The sequence below is a fragment of the Panthera onca genome, chromosome D1, assembly GCF_046562875.1.
Source record: "Panthera onca isolate mPanOnc1 chromosome D1, mPanOnc1 haplotype 2, whole genome shotgun sequence".
In the NCBI taxonomy this organism is placed as follows: domain Eukaryota; kingdom Metazoa; phylum Chordata; class Mammalia; order Carnivora; family Felidae; genus Panthera; species Panthera onca.
Genome location: NC_138348.1, coordinates 51,499,479 through 51,520,364, shown reverse-complemented (window position 1 = coordinate 51,520,364; position 20,886 = coordinate 51,499,479). Strand labels below are relative to the sequence as shown.

Here is a 20,886-nt window from a genome sequence, read left to right as displayed (position 1 = left end):
CAAAACAATCTACACATTTAATGCAATCCCTATCAATATACCATAAGCATTTTTCACAGAGGTAGAGCAAACTATCCTAAAATTTGTATGAAGCAACAAAAAACCCCAAACAGTCAAAGCAGTCTTGAAAGAGAAAAGCAAAGCTGGTAGCATCACAATTCTGGACTTCAATTTATATTACAAAGCTATAGTGATCAAGACAGTATGGTGCTGGCACAAAAAAGACACATACATCAATGCAAGAGAATAGTAAACCCAGATATAAACCGAAAATTATCTTTAACAAAGGAGGAATAAATATACAAGGGGAAAATCTTCAACAAATGGTGTTGGGAAAACTAGAAAACAACATGCAAAAGAATGAAACTGGACCACTTGTTACACAATACATAAAAATAAATTCAAAATGGATTAAATACCTAAATGTGAGACAGAAAGCCATCAAATTCCTAGAGGAGAACACAGGCAGCAATCTCTTTGACATCGGCCATAGCAACTTCTTTCTGGATATGTCTCCTGAGGCCAAGGAAAGAAAAGCAAAAATGAACTATTGGAACTTCATCTAGATAAAGAGCTTCTTCACAATGAAGGAAACAAGCAACAACACTAAAAGGCAACCTATGGACTGGGGTAAGATATTTGCAAATGACATATCTGATAAAGGGTTGGTATCCAAAGTATATAAAGAAGTTATAAAACTCAACACCCATAAACCAAATAATCCAGTTTAAAAAATGGGCAGAAGACACGAATAGACATTTTTCCAAAGAAGACAAACAGATGGCCAACAGACACGTGAGAAGATGCCCAACATCATTCATTATCAGGGAAATGCAGATCAAAACTACAGTAAGATATCACCTCACACCTGTCACTATGGGTAAAATTAACAGCATGGGATACAACAGGTGTTGGTGAAGATGGGGAGAAAAGGGAACCCTCTTACACTGTTGGTGGGAACGCAAACTGGTGCAGCCACTCTGGAAAACAGCATGGAGAATCCCTCAAAAAGTTAAAAATAGAACTACCCTATGATCTAGCTACTAGATATTTACCCACACTACTACTAGATCGCACTACTAGATATTTACCCACAGGATACAAAAATACTGATTTGAACAGATACATGCACCTCGATGTTTATAGCAGCATTGTCAACACTAGCCAAATTATGGAAACAGTTCAAATGTCCATTGACTGATGGATGAATAAGGAAGATGTGGTGAGTACACACCACACACACACACACACACACACACACACACACACACACACACAGAATATTAGCCAATTAGCCATAAAAAAGAATGAGATCTTGCCATTTGCAACGACATGAGTAGAGCTGGGGAATATTATGCTAAGCAAAATAAGTAAGTCAATTAAAGCTAATACCATATGATTTTACTCATATGTGGAATTTAAGGAACATAAAAAGTGAACATAGGGGAAAACGAGGCAAACCAGGAAACTGATTCTTAACTATTTGTAGGGAACAAACTGAGGGTTACTGTAGGGAGGTAGGTGGGGGATAGGTTTTGAGGGCAGTTGTAATGAACACTGGGGTGTTGTATGTAAGTGATGAATCACTATATTCTACACTTGTATGTTAACTAACTGGAGTTTAAATAAAAACTTCAAAAAAAAATAAAGAAAATTATCCCAATCACAATAACTTCAAAAACAATACAATACTTAGGCATAAATTAAACTAAGGATGTGAAAGATCTGTATAATGGAAACTAGAAGGCTTGGCTGAAAGAAATTGAAAGAGACATAAAACAAATGGAAAGACATCTCATGCTCATGAATCCTAAGAATAAATATGGTTAAAATGGCCAATCTATTCAAAGCTATCTACAGATTTAATGTAATCCTTATCAAAATGCCAAAGGTATTCTTTACAGAATAAGAGGAAATAATCCTAAAATTTGTGGTGGAACCACAAAAGACCCTGAATAGCTCAAGAAATCCTGAAGAAAAAAAGAACAAATCTGGAGGTATCACACTTCGTGATTTTAACTATACTACAAAGTCATAGCAATAAAAAACAATGTAGCTCTAGTGTAAAAATAAATAGACCAAAGGAACAGAATAGAGATCCTAGAATTATATCATGGCATATATACTCAAATAATATTTGGCAATGGAGCCAAGAACATTCAATGGTGGGAAGGATAGTTTCTTCAACAAATGCTCCTGAGAAAACTGGAGAAACGCATGTAGAATGATGGAATTGGTCTCCTATCTCACACCACTGACAAAAATTAACTTGAGATGGATTACTTAAACATAAGCTCTGATACCTTAAAACCCCTAGAAGAAAGTATAGAGAAGAAACTCATTGAAATTGGTCTTGGGAATGGTTTTTGTGGGAATGAGGCCAAAGCACCAACAATAGCAAAAATTCTACGCAATGAAAGAAACAATTAACAAAATGAAATCGCAGCATGCAGAATGAGAGAAATTTTGCAAACCATATGTTGGATAAGGGGTTAATATCCAAAATGTGTAAAGAACTAACACAACAAAAGAACAAACAATCCAGATAAAAAATGGGCAGAAGAACTAAATAGATATTTTTTCAAAGAGAACATCAAAATGGCAAATGGACACATAAAAAGATGTTCAGCATCACTGATCATGAGTGAGATGCAAATAAAAGCCATAGTGAAATATCACTTCACATTTATTGGAATGGCTATCTTCAAGAAGGCATGACAATTGCTAGCAGGGATAGGGTTAAAAGGGAATCCCTATACACTACTGCTGGGAATTAGTCTTACTATTGTGGAAAATAATATGGAGGTTTTTCAAAAAATTGAAAATAGACCTATACGATCCAGCAATTCCACTTTTGGGTATGTACCCAAAGGAAATGAAAACAAGATCTTGATGAGATATAGGCACACTCGTGTTTATCGCAACATTATTCCCACTGGTCAAGATATGCAAACAACCCAAATATCCATCAATGAATGATGGATACAAAAGCTGTGGTGTATATTTGTAATGGAATATTATTAAGTCACAAGAAAGGAGGTTATCCTGCCATTTGCAACAACATGAATGGACCTTGAGCACATTATGCTAAGTGAGATAAGTCAGAGAAAGACTAGTATTTATGATATCGCTTATATGTTGAATCAAAAAAAGTCAAACCTACCAAAAAAACAGAGTAAAATGGTTATCTGGTGATAGCTGGCATGGGGGAATAAAACTGATGCTATTTAAGAATACAAACTTGTAATGACTGATAAATAAGCCATAGAGATCTAATGCATAGTATAATGAATATAGATAATAATATTGTGATACAATGATGTATAAATGTATTTATACATCATATTGAATGGCAATCATATTACAATATATAAATGAATCAAGTAATACACTGTACACCTTAAATTTACAAAATGTAACATATCAAGTTTGTAAAATAAAAAATCCAGCTGATTAAAAGGAATCCTGTTTATTTTTTTGTTTATATTGTGATGCCTGGTGTCTGTGTGTGTGTGTGTGTGTGTGAGAGAGAGAGAGAGAGAGAGAGAGAGAGAGAGAGAGAGAGATCCTGGGTTTAAAAATTACTGCAAATACGGGCACCTGGGTGGCTCAGTTGGTTAAGTATCTGACTTTGGCTAGGGTCATGATCTTGCGGTTTGTGAGTTTGAGCCCTGTGTCAGGATCTTTGATGACAGCTGGGAACCTGGAGCCTGCTTCAGATTTTTGTCTCCCTTTCTCTTTGCCCCTCTCCCATTCAGACTCTGTCTCTCTCAAAAATAAATAAACATTAAAAGAATTTAAAATTACTGTAAATAGAAGACTAAAGTTGATGTGTATGTGTGTGTGTACCAATGGTGGGGGGCGGTGAACGCATGATAATAAACATAGCAGAAACAGGATAGGTAAAGAATTAGGGAGAAAAGATATGGGCACATTAGAGTTTCTTCCTTAGGAAAAGTGCTTTAACTGCTTTACTGTTCCAGTTCACAAGTCACTCAAGGACAGAGAGAGAAGCAGTTGTAATAAAACTTGTTACTTTTATTTTCTGTGAAAGACCTTTATGTTAGATTTAGTTTTTATTTCCTGTAAAAGACTTTTTTTTTTTGCTAAAGTTGTTTTTCTACAGTTGTTGAGTTGAAAATTAACAACATTCCTAACATTGTGTTGGCTCATTTGGATGATTCAACACTAAAGCGAGCTTAAACTGTTAAACACATATTGTGTGTTTATGGTGAGAAGGAGAGAATTTCACTGTTCTCTATCTTTTATATTAGAACTTTTTAGTAACGTTATTGCTGACAGTTTTCCCTCAAATGTAAATCCCATGGAAAGTGTTTTGTTTTCTAATAAGCAAGAGTTTTGATATCAGTTACAGACAAATTTGGGTCCAAGAACCAACAGTAACTAGCTACATTTACTAAAATCTTGGGTGAGAGGAGGGTGACCTAAGCAGTGAGAAGGAGCTGAGTAATGGAAAGAAGTTGTTCTGGTAGTACTACCTCACATTACATTAATGACAATAGATTGATATAGGTTATAAGTTTCTTGGCCTGAAGAAACATTCAAATAGGAGTTATTTTCTCCCCAGCACATAATTGGTTTTAAGATCAACTCTATGAGAACAAGGGGCATCAAGGGAAATGTCTCTAGGTGCGGTGTTCCCTTGTGTTTAATTTGAATCTGTGAGAATTTCTATATGAGTGCTACCATGTTACAGTTCTTAGCGGATTTTTTTTTGCACTCTTCTGCTGAGTCTTGTTTCAGTGCTTATGTCTTCTCTATTGCTATGCTATGAGTATATAGATGGATGACAGAGTGTGTTTGATCCACTTCAGATTCTTTCATGGTATGAGCACATTTTCTGTATATGGTAAGATCTCAGTAAATGTTGTATAAACTAGTGAAGAGGGTGAAGAAATCCCATGACCTCAAAATCAGATTTACAAGCAAATTCATTCCACCATACAGCTGGCTCCTGTTACGTAGGTCAACCCCCAATACTGAGAAAGGACTGGGTTTCATTTCTCAACCTCATGTCAACTCTCATTCTTTCTGTGAAGGATACCAGTCTGTTTGTCTTGAGCAAGGCTGAGGGTCACCCTTTAGGTTTGTCATATATCTAGTGGACTGTGGAGCTGCTTTTGTGGAATGTAGGCTGTGGACACCATCTTGGCACTCTCCCTCTGCCTTGTTCCAATTCACTGGTATCTCCCAGAAAAGAGCTTATACACTCATCTCCAGTTCAAGATGACAGCATAGGAAGAGCCTGAACTTACCTCCTTCCATGGACACACTGAATTTTATAGCTACATATGGAATAATTTCCTCTTAAAAAAACCAAGGTTGGCTGAGTGATGACTACACAATGGGCAAAAAGAAGAAAACCACACTGAAGTGGGGAGGAAAGGCTGGGACACAGTTTTGCCATAATCTCTACCCCTGTTGTGACAAACCAGAAATGGGAAAAGAAAAACCTCAAAACCAGAGCTTCCCTTGAAGAGTGAAGTGGTTGAACCCATCACAGGCACCTCAACTTTTAGACCTGCCCTTGAGAAATGAACCCCCAAATACATCTAACTTTGAAAACCAATTAGACTTGTGAGCTGAGACCCACAAAGTTGTAGTGCTCTGGGGCACAACTAATAAAAGGCCCACACACTCAGAGTTACCTGCCCTAGGGTCCTGCTCAGAAATAGCTGACCATGTCCAGGCTTAAAGTGAAGGAGACTCACCTGCTCATATTAAAGCATTGGCTTAAGGGGTGGGCATCTAATTTAACTCACATACTTGGGAACCTGCTGGAACACATTCAGGGGATGGAGACTGGTGGGCACCATCTTTGCACTCTCTCTTTACTGTGTTCCAGAGCACCAGTATCTCCTGGAAGGGGGATTTTATATATTTCTGGTCCCCCAATCTTTGTGGCAGTTTTTCTCAGGGGATGCCTCTTGACTACCTGTGTCTGGAGTCAAGGGGAGCTTCAGGCCCTGGTCTCATGGGATTGTGGTAGTCAATGTCACCCAGAAGGGAGCTCATACCCCTAGCCAGCACCCTGATTTTTGTGGCTGTTGCCAGAGGACAGCTTTACATCACCTGGCTCTGGAAGCCAGTGGAGCTTATGCTTGTTGGTCCCAAAGGACTATAATCAAAGGAGAAAGGGTTTTTAAACCCCTGTTACCCCTAGGGCACAGCAAGAGGCCACAGACCTAGGAGCTCAGTCTTTCTGTGAAGGAGGCCTGTTAGCTAATCATCATGGCTGTAGCCTGAGGATCAGACTTCTAATGAAACATGCACCTAAGAGCTGGCTGTAATCCTTTCCAAAAAACATGGAGGTCAGGAGCTATTGTTGTGCTCTCCTGCCATGCTCCACAGGGCCCCTTGATTACCTTGCTCTGGTGGCCAGGAGTTCCATGGGACTGTGGCAATCAGAAAGGTGATTCTTGATAGGCTACCACCCCGGGACTGTATTCAGATAGCAGCCTGAGGCGTTCTCCACCCACTCCCCAGTATTTCTGTGAAGGAGGCTTCTTACTTGTCCTTAAGTTTGGCCTGAGGGGCAGGCTTCAGGTTTGGCACACATTTAGTGAACTGTGGAGCTTCTCTCAAGGAATATAGGTTGTGGATGCCATATTGGGGCTTTCCCTCTGCCTTGCTCCAGCTTGCTGGTATTTCCAAGAAAAAATGTTACATACTCATCTGGAGCCCCAATTGTTCAGACTGGCACCCTGGGGACACCACTAGATTATCTGGCAAGTGGGGCTTATATTTGTGATTCTACAGAACTGTATATATTTGCGTTCTTTTAAAATCTGCTGTATGAAGGTTTGGCTTCTAAAAATCCTGAATTTAGGTGTTTAGATCATCCCTTTAGGAACAGTGACAGGTCTTGGCACGTCTTCAACTACTGGAAACTATTAAAAATATAATAGATTACTTGGACAAGCACAAAGGTTTGAGAGACAACAAAGGCCTGAGGAAGGGTTGAACAACAAGGCTCACCTCTAACCTGAGGCCATTCCTTCAAAACTGGGAGAGATAGTTGATTCATCTACTATATAGAAACCAACATAGAGAATCAAGAAAAATGAAGAAATAAATGAATAAGTTCCAAATGAAGGAATAAGGTAAAACCTCTGGAAAAAACTTTAATGAGACAGATACATAATTTACCTGGTAAAAAGTTAAAAGTAATGGTCATACATATGCTCATCAGACTGAGGAGAAAAATGGATGAACACAGTGAGAACTTCAACAAGGAGATAAAAAGTATAAGAAAGTACCAGATAGGGGAAACAAGATGGCAGAATAGAAGGACTCTAGGCTTGCCTTGCCCATGAACACAACTAGATGACTATGAAGTTATCCTAAATACCCCAGAAATTGACACGAAGACTGACAGAATAAACTCCTCAATGAAAGGAAGAGAAAAGACCACAATGAAGAAAGTAGGAAGTATGGAGATGTGGTTTAGGGGAGAAATGGGCCCTGGCTGTTGCAGAGTGGAGGGAGACATGGTTACAGAGAAGGCCGGGGGGGTGGGGGGAGAGAGAGAGAGGAGCACACAGTGGGGAATGCACAAGGAGAATATTTCCCCATGGCCATTGGCTTGGAAAGTGAGAGGGGCTGGATTTTGTGAGTTCTTGCAACAAGTAAGGCTTAAAGCCTGGAGTTTTAAAAGTCAGGGGGCTTGGCTGGGGTAGAGTGTGAAGGGCACTGTGCTGCTCCTGGACAGAAGGCAGGCAAACAACCCAGGGACAGATAGAGTGGAAGGAGCGAGGTGAACAGCACCTGGAGCACACAGTGGGGAGATTATTTACTCTACTTGAAGTATTTTCCTGAAAGACAGCTTTCATGGAGACATTTCTCTAAGAAAAAAGGAGCTGCCTGGCATCATTTCCCTCCCCTGTCCATCAGCATAAATACAGAGCCACCTACAGGAAGCAGTACACAGAGCATGGACACTGGCTGCCTAACTCTATCCACCAAGCCCCATCCTCTGTGCTCCAGTAGAACTGCCCTTCTCATTCATTCTTGCCTCAATGGCAGCATGATGAGCCCTTCCACTAGAAGAGCAGCACAAATCCCTGTGCACACTACATCTCTCAGAGTTTTGCAGGGCTTCAGTTCCAGAAGAGGTGGTGACAGGTCTCATTTCATAAGCAGACCAGACACCTAGTTAAAACTCACCACGTTCAGACCAGAGGTGAAACATTGCCCACAGCAGACAAGGAGAGCCTCTGCAGAGGACTGGCCTGAAGGATAGAGCAGAGAAACACAACAGCACAGAGCATGCAGCACACACCGGAGACACTCCCTAAAGCACTGGGTCCTGGGCACTGCATGACCTCTTCTTCATAAAGCCATTACTTTCAGGAGCAGGAGAAATAACTAGCTTAGATAAAACACAAAAACAACAAAGGGTTTTATCACAAATGAAAGAACAAGATAAGGTCACAGCCAGAGATCTAAGTGAAACAAATATAAGTAACATATCTGATGGAGAATTTGAAGCAGTAATCTCACTGGACTTGAGAAAAGAATGGAAGACATCAGTGAAACCTTACCACAGAGATAAAAGAGTTAAAAAAGAATCAATCAGATATGAAGAGTGCAAGTACCTCCCCTTTATTTTTTTTTCTTCTAGTAGTGTTGGTTACTTTTGACTTTTTAGATAGATTTTCATATTATTTTAAGGTAAACTTTTAACCTTGTTAAGCTTTTGTCTATAATTACATTGAGTTTGAGAATTTTTTGGGGGGGGCAAATGCCATCATTATTGAGACTTGTCTTTACAAATATGGTTTGTTTCTCTATTATTTAGGTGTTTCTTTATGTGCTTCAATAAAGTTCCATAACTTTCTTTGGTGAAGTTCTTATACACTTGCAGTAGATTTACTCTTAGATTCTTTATTATTCTATTGTTAGTGTTAATGACATGGTTTTAAAATTACATTCCTTTTTTAATGCTTCTACATATATATTTATTTTTTTCTGCAAATTTTTATGTAAATTCCAATTAGTTAACATATAGTGTAATATTAGTTTCAGGTGTAGAATTTAGTGATTCATTATTTACATACAACACCCAGTGCCCACCACCACAAGTGCCCTCCTTAATCCCCATCCCCTATTTAACTCATCCCCCCACCCACCTCCCCTCCAGTATATCAGTTTGTTCTCTATAGTTAAGAGTCTGTTTCTTGGTTTGCTTCTCTTTTTTAAAAAACTACGTTCTTGAAATCTGGCCATTTGTAGCAACGTGGATGGAACTGGAGAGTGTTATGCTAAGTAAGCTAAGTCACACAGAGAAAGACAGATACCATATGTTTTCACTCATATGTGGATCCAGAGAAACTCAACAGAAGACTGGGGGGGAGGGGAAGAGGGAAAAAAAAGTTATAGAGAGGGAAGGAGGCAAACCATAAGAAATTCTTAAATACTGAGAACAAACTGAAGGTTGATGGGGGTTAGGGGGGAGGGGAAAGTGGGTGATGAGCATTGAGGAGGGCACCTGTTGGGATGAGCCCTGGGTGTTGTATGGAAAACAGTTTGACAATAAATTTCATATAAAAATAAATAAAAATAAAAACTACATTCTGTATGGTTTCTTGCAGGCATACAATTTTGTAAATTTAGCTTCTATACAGACATGAAAGAATAATATAGGTGATATTTAGTTATATATTCACATGCTAATGTACTCATATGTGATAGATACAACGAGTAGACTGTTGTCAGTGAACAAACTGCAAAAACAGATTTGTAAAAGTCTGGGATCACTTAAGTCTTGCTCTTTTTTTCATTGATAAGCAAATTAACTTTTAGCGAGCAAAGAGGTAAATCTAGACAGCCTGACCTTGAGCAGACTGGCTGGAATCTTCAAAATGATTTATGGATTCTCTGAAAACCCTGTGAATTTAATTATGGAGTATTTGTGACAAGTGTCTTCCATGTCATTCTGTTAACACCAATTTCTTAGGCTAGGTTTATACTTTTTCATCAGGATTTTCTCCTAACAAACTTGTTGACCCTTCTGTTAATCATAACAATGTGGTTATAGATGTTATGGAATTCTTTAGGCAGGTAGTCATACTGTCCGCTGATAATAGACATTTTATTTCTTTTAAAAACTTTATTTTTTTAATGTTTATTTATTTATGAGAGAGGGAGAGAGAGAGAAAATGAATGAGTGGGGGAGGGGCAGAGAGAAAGGGAAACACAGAATCTGAAGCAGGTTCTAGGCTCTGAGCTATCAGCACAGAGCCTGACATGGGGCTCGAACCCACGAACTGTGAGATCATGACCTGAGCCAGAGTCAGACGCTTAACTGACTGAGCCACCCAGGTGCCCCTAGACATTTTATTTCTTATCTTTTAATCCTTCATGTTGTAATTGTTATCTTACTGTGATCACTGGAGCTGTAATTAAATGTGGAACAAGAACTTGGATACAGGGTATATTTTAATGTTCTTAACTTTAAAGAGAATATTTTTTTTTTTTTTTTAAATTTTTTTTTTTTGTTTACATTTATTTATTTTTGAGAAACAGAGTGAGACAAAGCGTGAGCGGGGGAGGGGCAGAGAGAGAAGGAGACACAGAATCTGAAGCAGGCTCCAGGCTCTGAGCAAGCGGTCAGCACAGCCTGTTGCGGGGCTCGAACCCACGAACTGTGAGATCATGACCTGAGCCAAAGTCGGACGCTCAACCGACTGAGCCACCCAGGCGCCCCTAAAGAGAATATTTTTAACATTTCACCATTAAATATGATATTTCCTATATATTTGTGGGAGATGTTCCCGATTAAACAACTTTCATTGTATTGTCAGTGTGCTAACTTTATTATGAATCTGTGTTGAATTTTTTTTTTAGTTAAACAATGATTTTGTTGCTTGAGATTAGACAAATGTATGCAACCAGGGCAGAAGCTGTGGATGACTCATATTTCTAGTTGGAGAGGAGGACTCATATGATTTTACAATATTGGGCCAACTAGTGAATATGGCTCTTGACCAGAAACAGAAAAATGTAAGACACTTCATGAATTTGCCCAGAGGCCACGCTAATCTCTGTATTATTACAATTTTAGTATATGTACTGATAAATCCTAATAAATGTATTGAGATAAATTCACATAACATAACATTCACCATTTTTTATCCATTTTAAAGTGTATAATTCAAAAGTTTTTACTATGTTCACAATGTTGTACATCAAAGGACACTACCAGAAGAGTGAAGAGACAATCCAATGAATAGGAGACAATTTTTTCTTCCTTCCTTTCTTGCTTTTCTTTCTTTCTTTCCTTCTTTCTTTCTTTCTTTCTTTCTTTCTTTCTTTCTTTCTTTTTCTTTCTTTCATCTCTATCTGTCAATCATCTATCTAAATCCAGAACATTTTTATCACCCCAAAGAAACTTCATCTCCATTCAACAGTACCTCCTCATTTCCCCTCCTCACTAAAGTAGAGATCACTAATGTACTTTCTATCTCCATGAATTTGCCCATTCTGAACATTTCATATAAGTAGAATCATACAATATGTGGCCTTTTGTGTTTACCTTCTTTCATTTAGCATGTTTTTTCCAGGGTTCATCCATGTTGTAGCATGCATCAGTACTTCATTCTGTTTTATGGCTGAATGACATTCTATTGTACGGGTCTACCACATTTGTTTATCCATTCATCAGTTGATGGACATTTGGGTTATTTTTGCTTTTTGGCTATTGTGAATAATGCTGCCATGATCAATTTGTTTACAAGTTTTTGTGTGAACGTCTCTTGGAATTGAAATCTAGAAGTGGAAAGGCTGGGTCATATGGCAATTCTGTGTTTAACTTTTTGAAGAGCTTCCTGTTTTTCACAGCCATTGCACTGTTTTACATTTTTACCAGCCATGTAATGGAGATTTCAGTTTTACCACATCCTCTTATTTGTTTATTCCCTTTTATTTCCATCTCCACTTTTATTCTCATTTCCTTCATAGACACCCACTTTAATGGGTTTGATATGTATGGTAATGTGTGTGGCCATGTAAGTATACTGGTAAAATGTATAGTCCTTTTTTTACATGAGTATATATTATTAATTTATATAAATAGTTGTGTAATATAGACTTTGTCCTATTTCTTTTTGCCCCCTTTCTCTGTGTGATCTCTTCATGTTGTCTCCTAGATGGTAACTTTATTGTAGTTGGGCTTCTTTTATGGTGGCTAAAGACCCCATAAGATAGTGTTCCTAGCAAACAAGGTGGAAAATACATGGCATTTTTATGACCTAGCAATGGACTGTATAGTGTCACTTCTGCAGTGCTCTGTGGTTGAGGTAATCACAAAGCCTGCTCAGTTTCAGGAGGAGAGGACAGAGACCCTACTTCTTGATGTGAAGAATGTCAAAGAATTTGGATATCTATGAAAACTTTCATGGATATTTGATCTGTTATTAAATAAGAATAGCTGGTTATGGCAGACCTTACTTGATTATGAGAAATATGACTTTGTTGTCAATCATTGACAAAACTAGCTAAATCATATTTTTTTAAATCATATTCTCCCTTACAGAGGTTTATTTCTGTCTGTGTGTGCTGTGTTATACCTAGAGGAGAGCCCAGTAATATAGTAATAATAGTTCATATATTTTTAATTCCTTGCTAACTGTGGGATACTAAGCATTGGGATTAATGTTCTTAATTGTAATTTCTACAACAATCCTTTGAAGTAAGTGCTGCTGCTGCTGTTATTGTTGTTATTATCATCAACTAAACTGGTGCACATTCAGCTCGCTGGTTATGAAAATGTTGAAATACTTTCATACTGAGTGGTAAACAGCTGCTGCTTCAAGGGTGTCTTTGCTGTCCTGGTCATCCAGACTGCATACCCTTCCCCACAATCCAACAGCACCTAAAAGGCTAATTCTGGGTGCTATAGAGAGCCAGACTCCACCCAGAATGTTCAGTGCTTCTGCCTTTCCATTTACCATTTTGAACACCACTCCTAGATAGTGTTATTTTGGAAATGGAAGAAAAGATCAGACACAGAGAAGTTAAATGACTTGTCCGGACCACATAGCCAGGATTCAGCTTAGGAAATCCTAGACCGCCACCTGTGCTGTTAACTACTCTCCTGTAATGTGAAGTCTGTGAATGTTTGTGGAATAAATCGGCACAATTAAGATTCTGTGATCTTTTCCCCCCAAATGACAAAGAAGGAAGTTTGGAAAGAGGTAAGGATGCTTCTATGAGTCCTAGAGGCTAGAATAAATAGATTTTCCTAGGATGCTTGGTATGGCTATCAGCACACACAGATGGACTTCCCCTCCAAAATCTGGTTTGGATGTTATGACTGATAACATGTTTCTCCCTCTCTCCTTTCCTCCCTCCCTCTCCTTCTCCCTCCCTCCCTCCCTCCCTCCCTCTGTCTCTGTCTCTGTCTCTGTCTCTCTCTCTCTCTCTCTCTCTCACACACACACACACACACACACACACACACACACACATTGAATGAAAACGTTCATTACTTACATAATTGAGGTCTCTGTGGAGAATAGGGAAGAACTTTCGAGGACGTCTGAAATGTCTGAAGAGCAAGGAAAGGAAGTGGACTGGGTTTTTATTGTGGTGAGGGGTGGGGCTGGGTAAAACTTCATGTACTTTGGGAAGGGTGTGTGTGGTTTGCATTTGTGCTGATGCTAAATATGGGAACATCCGGGCTTTCTCATTAGTTAACCCAGATGTGGATACAAGGGGAAGAGTGAAAGAGGAGTTTAAAAAGTTGTTAGCAGTCAAATATCAACCACCCAAAAAAGGAGTTGTACTCCTCATTATAGTGCTTTATTCCAATGTCCTTTTTCCTTTCCAGCCTAGAGTTAGTGCAGCATAGTAGAAAGAGCACAGGCTTTCATATCTGAAACTTTAGAAATCATGTCTTAAGGAGTACATCTATGAGAACTGGCAAAAATGAAGCTCACAGTCAGCTCTACTCACAGGATTTATTGTTTATTTATTTATTTATTTATTTATTCATTTATTTATTTTTATATGAAATATAATTTATTGTCAAATTGGTTTCCATACAACACCCAGTGCTCATCCCAACAGGTTACTCATAGGATTTATAAATCATTCAAAGGATGACTAAGAGAATTGCAGAGATAAGAGATATATTTGAGTTTATTAGGCTGCTTGACATTCCCCTTAGGTTTCTTATAGGAAATGTGTTCAATGTGGTAAGGATGACTGGTGGTCAGGTGAGGAATTCACCAGGTATAAATTGTACCCAAGAAACAGTGTAAAGTTTATCTATGGCACTCAGCAACCTTTGACCCATCAACTCCCTGAAACAACTTCCTGATAGAGGAAAAACAGTAATTCTGCTGCTCAGCAAACCACACAATCTAGGTTCAGATATCTGAACAATTTGCTACACTATAATCTATGATATTTTCCTGACATTTGTACCATAAATAAATCAACATCACCTCACTTGCATTTGCGTTACAGGTCCTAGGATTTTCCTTTTATGTTTGTTTTATATGTTTGGTTTATGTATAGTCCCATGGGCAAGATGGGGCATGGTTAACCTCTGCCTGAAATAACTACCTTTGGATTTTTTTCTGTGAAACTTACTAGGAGATTGGATGATGATGAGTTTGGGGTGGAGTTAAGAAATGGGAGTCACTTAAGTCTTAGAGTTCAGTGACAAGATTGTCTTTCCTCAGGACATTTCTTCTACATCCCCCCACTATGTCTTTCCTCCAGCCTCTCAATCTAGTCATCTAGAAGAAAGAGAAAGGACAAAGGAATACTTTAGCCATGCTCTCTTTAGAGGCATGAATGGAGGTCAGGCTTGTGGAAACAAACTTTCGCTTCCCTTAAAGTAATTCCCTCTGTATTTTTTTCTTACCACTGTCTGGACATTCATTCCATCTCAGCATCTTGTTTGTCTCTGGATTTTCAGGCCTACAATGGGGAGATAACTGATGTATTCTAATCTTCCTTGCTCCAAGGTCTTCTGGCTTCTTCCTTCTTACTTTCTCTTCAAAAGACTCTTCCATACGCAGATAGGGAATAAGAAGATTAATAATTCTTTTTCCTAAGACTTCAGTAAATCTTTACTGAACATCTACTAAGTGTGAGGCCTTATGCTAATATTACAGAAATATGTGAATAAATTGACCATTGCCCGTACAAACTGTGTTTTATGGGGCAGGGGTAGGAAACAGATATGCAAGTAAATAATGAAGTTAAAAGATGCTAATCACAAGAGATGAGGAATGTCACCCCAAGTCTTACACTGAGAAAAGAGCTTCTAACTTTGCCTAACTTGTTCTTCCAAAGCTAGTTGAAAGGCTACCTCCCTGTAAAGAGTTCTTGGATGAACAACCAGTTGCGTTCTCTATTTGACCAGTTGACCAACTGTCACATTTCATATCTTCAGTGTCACTTAACTCATTGTATTTTTGCTCCCTCCTGGATTGTGAGCTGCTTGTGAACAAGAGCTGTGTCTATTCCATTTTAGGCATAGTTGGATGTGATTTGCAAACATTATCATAAAGAATTTTTGCATCTTCATGAATAAGTTTGGGTTATACTTTTCTTTCCTTGCAGGGTCCTTGTCCAATTTGGTGGCTCGATGAAATACCCTTATAAAGGAAATCGATTGCTCTCTCTTTTCCCCCTTCTCCAAACTATTTTATGAGATAGGCATTTGTTTTTGAGTATATAGTTATGCTGCAAAAATGAGTCTGGAGTCTTTCAGGGATGGAGAATTGGAAAACAAATTTGGTTTCAGTTAGCTACATTTTCTTTTTTTTAAAACAATTTTTTAATGTTTATTTATATTTGAGAGAGAGAGAGAGAGAGAGAGAGAGAGAGAGACAGAGCAAAAATAGTGGAGGGACAGAGATAGAGGGAGACACAGAATCTGAAGCAGGCTCCAGGCTCCTAGCTGTCATCATAGAGCCCGAAGCGGGGCTCGAACTCACAAACTGTGAGATCAAGACCCCAGCTAAAGTCAGACCCTTAATGAGTGAGCCACCCAGGTGCCCCTGGTTAACTACATTTTCTAAGGTGACTGTATCATTTTACATTTGCATTCTTACCGGCAGTGTTTGTGAATTCCAGTTGGCCATATTTTTGTCTACACTAGTATTGTTAGTCATTTGAGTGGGTGTGCAGTGCTATCTCATTATGGTTTTAATTTGCATTTCACTAGTAATGAATTATTGTGAACATTTTTATGTACTCACTGATCATTTGTATATCTTCTTTTGTGAAATGTCTGTTCAAATATTCTCCCAGTTTTGTCTTTTTTTTTCTTTTTGACTCTTAAATGTTCTTTATATATTCTGGATACAAGTCTTTTGTCCAATATGTCTTGCAAAGTTTTCTCCCATTCTGTGGCTTGATATTTTTTTAAATGTTTATATATTTATTTTGAGAGAGAGAGAGAGAAAGCAAGAGTGGGGGAGGGCAGGGAGAGGGAGAGAGAGAATCCTAATTTGACTGTACGCTCAGCACAAAACCTGATGTGGGGCTTGATTTCACCACTGTGAGATCACGACCTGAACTGATATCAAGAGTTGGATACTAACTGACTGAGCTACCCATGTGCCTCTGATATTTTCTTTTGTTAACTATGTCATTCAGAGGGTAAAACTATTTTAACCTCTATGAATGCCGTTTTATCAATTTTTCTTGTACTGTGTTTTGTGTATCCTATTTAAGGAAGTCTTGCCTAGCCTAACCCAATGTTATGAAGATTTTCTTTCTTGTTTCCTTCCCCAAAATTAATTGTTTTAGCTCTTATATTGACTTCTGTGACCCATTTTCTGTTAACATTTGTTAATGGTGGGAAACAAGGATGAAGGTTCATTTCCCCCACTGTACAAATATCTAGTTGTTCTGGCACGATTTCTCGAAGACATCTTTTCCATATTAGTTCAGTGAGTAATTATAAAAAAAACTATGTAAGTGTTAGTCTATTTATGAACTCTCTCTTCTATTATAAAAAAAATTCCAAAGAAATTGAAGAATAAATGAAGACATATAAAATGTTCATTGATGGGAAGATGGGGGAGGAGTAGGAGGACCCTAGGTTCACCTTGTCCCATGAATATAACTAGATGACTGTCAAAGCATCCTAAATACCCCAGAAATAGTATGAAGACTGATGGAACAAACTCCATAACTGAAGGGAGAGAAGAGACCCCATCAAAGAAGGTAAGAAGTGTGGAGATGAGGTTTAGGGCAGAAATAAATTATGGCAGCTTGGAGGTGAGGGAGCCTTAGGTACAGCTGAGGGTGAGAGAGAGGAGAACATGGTGTGTGTTGGGGGTGGCGGGGTGGAGTGGAAGGCACAAGAGGAACATTTCCCCATAGCCATTGACTTGGAAAGCAGAAGATGCCAAATTTCCTGAGTTCTTGCAACCAGCAAGACTTAAAGCCTGGAGTTTTAAGGGTCAGAGGGTTTGGCTGGGATAGAGCCTGGAGGGCACTGCCCTGCTTCTGGAGAGAAGGCAGGCAAACAACCCATCAGTGGATAGCATGGAAACAGTGTCATGAATAGCACCTGGACACACAGTGAGGAGAATATTTGCTCTTCTTGGAGTTTGTCCCTGAGAGGCAGTGTTTATGGAGACACTTCTCTGAGAAAAAAGGAGCTGGCCTGCACCATTCTCCTCTCCTTCCCCTCAGCATAAACACAGAGCCACCTGCAGGAAGGAGCACACAGTAGGAGGACAATGGCTGCCTAACTTGCATATACCAAGTCCCACCCGCACGTGCTCTGGTAGAACCCCACTACCTAGTCATGCTTGCCTCAGTCCCAGTGTGTGTGTGTGGGTGCCTCCCCAGAAGACCAGCACAGGCCCCTGCCCACAGTCCATTTCCTGACCAGAGAGTTCTGCAAGGCCCCAGTTCTAGAAGAGGTGGTGACAGGTCTCATTTTATAAGCAGCACACCTAGTTAAAATTCACCACTTTCAGACTAGGGACGAAACACTGCCAACAGCAGGATAGGAGAACCTCTGCAGAGGACTGGCCTGAAGGATAGAGCAGCCAGAAAAAAGCACAGTGCATGGAGCACATACTGAAGACAGTCCCTGAACTGCCAGGCCCTAGGCATTCCATGATCTCTTCTTCATAAGGCCATTACTTTCAGGAGCAAAAGACACAACTGGCTTTTCTAATAACAGAAGCAGCCAGATACTTAGGCATATGAGAAGACACAGGAATCTATTCCAAATGAAAGAAAAAGATAAGGCCATGGCCAGAGATCTAAGCTAAACGGATATAAGTAACGTACCTGATGGAGAATTTAAAGCAGTGATCATAAGGATACTCACTGGACCTGAAAAAAGAATGGAAGACATCAGTGAGGCCCTTACCACAGAGATAAAGAATTGAAAAAGAAATAATCGGAGATGAAGAGTGCAATAAACAAGATTGGAAGCATGTTTGATGCAATCAACAGCAGGCTGGAAGAAACAGAGAAATGAATTAATGACCTAGAACACAAAGCAATAGAAAGCAAGGGAGGTGAAAAAAAGAGAGAAAGAAGAATTATGCAAAGTGAGAATAGACCTACGGAACTCAGTGACTGCATGAAATGTAATAACATTAGTGTTATAGGAATCCCAGCAGAAGAAGAGAGAGGAAAAAGGGCAGAAAATTTATTTGAAAAAATAATATCTGAAAACTTCCCTAATCTGGGGAAGGAAACAGACATCCAGATTCAGGAGGCACAGAGACTCCCATCAAAATCAACAAACGCAGAGCAACACCAAGACATATTATAATTAAGTTTTCAAAAAAGAGTACAAAAATGTATCTTAAAGGCAGCAACACAAAAGAAGTCATTGACTTAGAAGGGAAGGCCAATAAAGCTAGCTGGAGATTTCTCAACAGAAATGTGGCAAGCCAGAAGGCAGTGGTATGATATATTCAAAGTGCTGAATCAGAAAATTCTGCAGCCAGAATATCGCATCCAGGAACACTATCATTCAGAATGAAACAAAAACTAAAGGAGTTGTGACCACAAATCAGCTCTGTAAGAAATATTAGAGGAGACTCTTTGAGTCGAAAAGAGAGACCAAAAGGGACAATGGAAAGGCAGGAAACACAAAAGCAGTAAAAATGAATCTTTCTGTAAAAATGAGTCGAGGAACTCACACACAAAAAGGGGTACCTAAATATAATATGTGTACCTAAAACGTGTACCTATAATGTGTACCTAAAACGTAGGGCCATGGAGAGGGAGAGGAGAAAAGAATGGACTCAAACTTCAATGACCATCAACTTAATATAGACTGTTAATTTGCAGAGGAGATTTTATATAGATCTAATGGTAACTATGTGTCAAAAAACAATAATATACTTACAAGGAATAGAGAAAGAAATTCAAATATATCACTAAAGAAACTCAGCAAAACATGAAAGACCGTAAGGTTCAGAGAAAATCTCCAGACACCACCACCAAAGAAGGTAATAAAATGGAAATATATATATATGTGTGTATATATATATATATATATATATATATATATATATATATATATCAGTAATTACTCTGAATGTAATTGGACTAAATGCTCTGATAAAAAGACATAGAGTGTCACAATGGATAAAAAAAAGCAAGAACCATTTATATGCTGTCTAGAAAAAACCTATTTATACCTAAAGTCACCTGCAGACTGAAGGTGAGGGGGATGCAGAAACATTTAACTTGCAAATGGATGTCGAAAGAAAGCTGGAGCAGCAATACTTATACTGGACAAACTAAACTTTAAAACAAAACCCATTATAAGAGACAGAGAAAGACACTATATTATAATTAAGGGGACAATCCAACAAGAAGATATAATAATTGTATTATATTATATTATATTATATTATATTATATTATATTAACAATTGTATTTATGCCTCCAACATGGAAGCACCCAAATATATAAAATAATAATAAACATAAAGGAACTAATCCATAATAATGCCATAATGGTAAGGGACTTTAACATCTCACTTATATCATTGGACATATCATCTAAACAAAAAATCAATAAGGAAATAATGGCTTTGAATGCCACACTGGACCAGATGGACTTAACAGGTATATTCAGAACATCCCATCCCAAAACAGCAGAATACACAATTTTTTCAAGTGAGTATAGGACATTCTCCAGAATATATCACATATTGGGTCATAAAACAGGCCTCAACAAATACAAAATTTTAAAGTCATACCATGCATGTTTTCTGACTACAGCACTATGAAGCTAGAAGTCAGCTATAAGAAAAAATCTGGAAAGATCACACATACATGGGGGTGAAACAACATGCTACTAAACAATGAATGGGTCAACCACGAAATTGAATAAGATATGAAAAATTACATGGAAAGAAATGAAAATGAAAACACAACAGGCCAAAACTTTTGGGAAGCAGCAAAAGCGGTCTGAGAAGGAAGTACATAACAATACAGTCCTATCTCAAGATGCAAGTAAAATCCCAAATAAACAGCATAACCTTACACTTAATGGAGCTAGAAAAAGAAAGGAAGGAATTCTTTCCAGCAGAAGGAAAGAAATAATAAAGATTAGAGAGAAATAAATGATATAGAAACTAAACAAACAATAGAACAAATTAATGAAACCAGGAGATGGTTCTTTGAGAAAATTTAAAAAAATTAATAAAATTGACAAATGTCTAGCCAGTCTTATCAAAAAGAAAAGACAAAGGACTCAAATAAACAAATCACAAATGAGAGAGGAGAAATAACAATCAACACCACAGAAATAACAAATAATTATAAGAGCATATTATGAAAAACTAGAAGACATGGATAAATTCCTAAGAACAGATAAACTACCAAAACTGAAACAGGAAGAAGAAGACT

General features: G+C 38.3%; 1 protein-coding gene across 3 annotated transcripts in view; it reads right to left on the bottom strand.

Annotated features, from left to right (window-relative positions):
* The window catches only part of LOC132661391 (interferon-induced very large GTPase 1-like), a 56,463-nt gene extending 42,831 nt beyond the window's left edge, over positions 1–13,632 (bottom strand). The window contains exons 1-2 of one of the 3 annotated variants that reach the window (XM_078433174.2): positions 13,516–13,632; positions 420–516 (exon numbers count right to left, since the gene is read on the bottom strand). The gene's annotated coding sequence lies outside the window, so the exon portion shown is untranslated. Of the gene's footprint in view, positions 1–419; positions 517–8,187; positions 8,432–13,515 lie in introns of those variants that run through there. The other 2 variants (XM_060605874.3, XM_078433175.2) reach the window with 2 other exon arrangements.
* Between the last annotated feature and the right edge of the window lie 7,254 nt (positions 13,633–20,886).